This window comes from Rhincodon typus, chromosome 46, assembly GCF_021869965.1.
Source record: "Rhincodon typus isolate 14 chromosome 46, sRhiTyp1.1, whole genome shotgun sequence".
NCBI lineage: Eukaryota > Metazoa > Chordata > Chondrichthyes > Orectolobiformes > Rhincodontidae > Rhincodon > Rhincodon typus.
Window position 1 is genome coordinate 8,279,241 of NC_063377.1, and position 4,896 is coordinate 8,284,136.

The 4,896-nt window shown below is 43.3% G+C and overlaps 1 pseudogene; it reads right to left on the bottom strand.

Annotated features, from left to right (window-relative positions):
- Positions 1-1,705: 1,705 nt before the first annotated feature.
- Positions 1,706-2,598, bottom strand: LOC125487857 (annotated as a pseudogene).
- Positions 2,599-4,896: the final 2,298 nt, after the last annotated feature.

The following is a 4,896-nucleotide window of genomic DNA, read 5'->3' on the forward strand; positions in this document are numbered from 1 at the left end:
TGTGTGTGTGTGTGTGTGTGTGTGTACTAGAGACAGAAAATTAATAATGTAAAGAGCACCCTGACCACTATGTGTTTGTGTGAGAGATTATTAATGTAACGCTGACTTATGAATTTGTGAGAGAGAATTATAGTTATAATATCTGACCTATGCGTTTGTGTGAGAGAGAATTATTAACATGTATTACACATTGACCTTTTTGTATGTGCCTGTGTTAGAGAGAGAGAGAGTTATTCTTATAAATAAAACTCTAACAGCTATGTCTTTGTTTGAGACAGAGATCATGAATGTAATACTGACCTGCAGCTGTGAGGGAGAATTATTGATAAGCTCTGATCTGTATATGTTTGCATGAAAGAGTGAATTATTAATATCAATATCACAATGACCAGTGTGCGTGAGAGAGGGGAAGAGAGAGCGAGAGAATTGTTAATATATACAAAACACACTGACTCTGCGACTGTCTGTGTGAGAGACAGAACATTAATGTAACACTGATCAGTGTGTGAGAGAGAGGATTATTGATATAATATCTGTTGTGTGTATTTGTGTGAGAGAGAATTATTAATGTAAAACTGACCTGTGAGAATATGAGAGAATTATTGTTATAATCTCTGACCAGTGTGGGTGAGAAAGAGAATAATTAATGCATCACTGACCTGGATGTATGAGAGAATTATTGATGTATTCTCAGATCTATTTATGTTCGTGTGAGAGAGAGAATTATTAATATAAATAACACACTGATCTATGTGTGTCTGAGAGAGACAGGATTATTTATATATATAAAACACCCTGACCTGCTTGTGAGAGAGGGAATTATTGGTATAATCTCTGACTTGTGCGTGTTTTGTGCGTAAGTGAGAGAGGGAGAGAGAAAATTATGAAAGGAAATCTGACGCGCGTATGTGACAATTATTGTTAGAATCTCTGACCGGTGTGTTAGTGACAGAAATAATTATTAATATAAATCACACGCTGACCTGTGTGTGTCTGTGTGATAGAGGGAATTATTCATATTACAGAGACCTGTGTGTGTGTGAGAGAGAATTCTTGCTATAAATTCCGACTGGTGTGTGTGAGAGGGAGGGAGAGATAGAATTGTTAAGGTAAATAAAGCACACTGATCTGTGCCACTGTATGCGTGTGTGTGTGTGTGAGAGAGAGAGTGTTGTTAATTAAGCACTGACCTGTGTGTGTGAGAAAGAGGGAGAGGAAGAGAGAGAATGATTGATATCAATAAAACTCTGGCCTGGGTGCGTCTGTGAGAGATACAGAACACTGATCTGAATGTGTGTGAGAGAATTATTGACACAGTCTATCTGCCCTGTGAGTCTGTGTGTGTGAGAATTGATAATACAAGTAACACTATAACTTGCGTGTATCCCTGAGAGAGCGAGAGAATAATTAATACACATAGAAGACACTAACCTGCAAGTGTCTGTGCGAGAATTAGCAACATAAATAATCTGCTGACCTTTGTGACTATGTGAGTAAGTGAGTGGGTGATTGAGTCAGTGACAGAGTGACAGAGTAATTGAGTGACTGAGTGAGAAAATTATTAATATAACACTCTGACTTGTGTGTGAGAGTTAGATTTGTTGCAAAATGCGTTAAATCATGACTTTCCAAAATTCGGAGAATGGAATCGACTCCGAACAAACAAAAATTGAACTAATCTGAATGGTAGAGAAAGAAAAGTCACTTACTCTGAACTGTCAGGTTGGTTCCACCTCCGAAGATCAATCACAGAGAAGCGTTACAATGGCACGCTTACCAAGAACTCAACCTACAGTTAAAGTGGGAAAAGAGGGAAAAGAATCAGTAATTTGTCCTTTTCCACATTTCGCCTTTCTCGGAGGGAGGTAAGTGAGAGTCAGACCTATCTGGAGTTTAGAGAGAGATTCACAAATCCCTCTCGTCTCTGAGATCTATGACGGTGCAGGGCTCCATCTGGAGTCTAGATCTCTAGAGATCTGACAGTAACCCCTCAAATTTCTTTTGAGCTCTGCAGAAAATTCCACTGAAAGATATTTCCGGAGATGGTGACGTGCCCTCATCAAGTGATGTTTCAGACGCTGTTGTAAATTTGAGCGATTCTACACACTGCGTTAATGTATTGGCCTGACTCACTGTGATAACCAGCTGAGCTATCCCACACAGCACAGTAATAGACAGCGGAGTCACTGGAGACCAGGTTTCCGATGGTTCGGATGTGACTGTTACTGGCGGAGTCTCGAGAAGATTGGAAACGGTCAGTGAAGCCGGTGATTCTCACTACATATCCATCGTCATCACGCCTGATCATCCACACTGGGGCTTCTCCGGGACTCTGTCGGTACCAACAGAAATAGTAGCTGCCCACATTACACACTTCAAACGGGCGGTCTGACCAGCAGAGACCAGCAGGACATTGGACTCTGATTGAGGACAGAAACGGCCAAGGTACCTACAATGAAAGAAACACATACACACGTTGAGTGAATTTGCCAGCGCGTGTGAAAGAAAACCGTCTGGTGTTTAACAGACAGACGATAATCCAGAGCAATTTCTGACCTGGAGCGGCAGGGCCCACAGTAGATGCACTATCGAAAACATTTCGTTGGAGAATGTGGTAAAACAGCCAACTGCCCGGGGGTTGCCTTCAGTCGAACTGTTTGTTGTAAACTCCTGGGATACACTCTGAACCCAGTCTCGGCAAATGAGAGAAGGTCGCCTGTCTCTATTTGTTCACTGGAATGCAAATGAAGTGGCAGAGAGCAGGCAAATCGACACTCTGGGTTTTCACCGATCTATGTCTAGCTTCCTACATCGTTATCCACAGACTGAGGTGGACTCAGGTTTACGTATGTTTCATGTGAGAATAGGCTTTGTGTTAATCGGAACATAGCAAATAGGGGCTGACGTAAGTATTCAGCCCTTCCAGCCGACTCTCCCGTTCGAGAGGATCATGGTTGATCATCAAACTCAGTCCAGTTCTGAGGAAGGATCACGGGACCCGAAGTGTTATCTCTGATTATTCTTCACGGGTGCTGCCAGACCTGCTGAGCTTTTCCAGAAACTTCTGTTTTTGTATGAAACTTAGTCCCTTGTTTCTACTTTCTCCGCCATATCGTTTGATCCCTGTAGCCCTGAAAACTGCATTCAACTCCTTGTTGAAACCATACACTTCTCCTCTTTTTTTCTGTTCTTCCTGTGTGTCATAGAGTCACACTCTCTTAAAGGTCTATCGCATAGAAACAGGCCCTCCGGCTGAAGTCATCCATGCTGACCAGGGGGCACAGATTTAAGGTAAGGGGCAGGAGGTTTAGAGGACATGTGAGGAAAATTGTTTTCACCCAGAGGTTGGGAGGTATCTGGAACACACTGCCTGTAAGGATGGTAGAGGGAAAATCCCTCATAAAACTGAAGAAATATTTAGAAGCACTGGAACGAGTGCTGGAGATGAAGGTACGAATCTGCATGGGAGAGTAGGATTTGAAGTGGAATAAGCAAGGCTGAAATGGAATATAGAATGCATTAACATTTGGTTAGGAAGCAGTAGATGAACTTTCGTTTGGGAAATGTGCATTTGTCCACTTTGGCTGGAAGAATAGAAAAATAGGAAATTTCTGAAAAGGCTGGATAGGAACAAGGTAATTTGTACTTTGATGAAGAGAAGTTATGTGGCTCAGAGGTTGGTGAATCTGTAGCATTGTCTATGTCTATGGAAGACTATGAAGGATAGAATTTTGCGCACTGAATGAATCGAGTCACGTGATGTATGAAAGTGTTTTTGTGGGAAAGGCGGAGAAAGGTGGAAGACTGAATGGCCTCCTCTCTCTTAGTTGGAGTCTTCGCTTGTTTTTTAAGGCTTGTTCCTTTGAAAGCTGGGAGACAAGAACAACCCTTCAGCAGTCCGTTAAAAACCACTCCAATGATGATTCACATCGTTGAACAGCTGTATCCTAGTCTGACTCTTAGTAGGAGCTCAATGCAGTTCTGTGTCCTGACCTCAACCTCGGGGGACCTGAGTGGTGTTTCAAGTGCCTCATTTTAGCTTCCAAGAGCAGAAGAGATGCTGTTTTTGGCCTGTTTGTGAAGGGGCTGCTGGTGGTGCGGTCACTCGCTCCAGATGGAGGGGAAGGGAGGGGTCATATTGGCAGTGGAACTGAAACCTCTCTGATTACTGAGCGATTAGCAGCAGCCCCACAATCAGTTGTCGGCTCCAAAACATCACACAGTCAGCTGTGGCTTCACTCACAAGCAGGAGGGAAAATGCAGAGGCTCCATCAAACACTCACCTTCTCAGACATGTCACACATTTACACAAACAGTCACTCGAAATAACCGAAGTGGACTCCTGCTGTTTATCTTCTGCAGCCTTTCATTCTCCATTTCACTCCTATTCCCAAACACGCCAGCACTGCGCCAGATTTCACACCAGCTTTCAATTATCCAACCCTATCTCCGTAACCTCCTCCAGTCCCTAAATCCAACAGTATCACCATGTGATCCTCCAACCACTCCCAATCACTGTAATCTGCTTCAGCCCATGAACCCCTCACCATCTCTGTCACCCGCTCAAACCTCTATATCCAGCCCTATCTCCATACTCTCCTCAGGTTTCAACACTCTTCCCTTTCTCTGCCGCATCTTCCAGACCCGAGATTCCTCACTATTAATGTCAATGTTTACAGCCTTCCCTTTTCGCTGTAACTACCTCAGGTCCCTATACCTCTCCTATCTTAGCTCGCCCAACACCTAAAACCCTCCATAACAGTGCCATTCCCTCCATCCACAACACTCCTTCATACTTCTGTAGTGTTCTCTAAAAAAATGCACCACTCCCTAGCTCTCTTATCTTCCACAGACTCGACACCCGTAACCTATCTCTATAGCCATCTCCTTAACTTA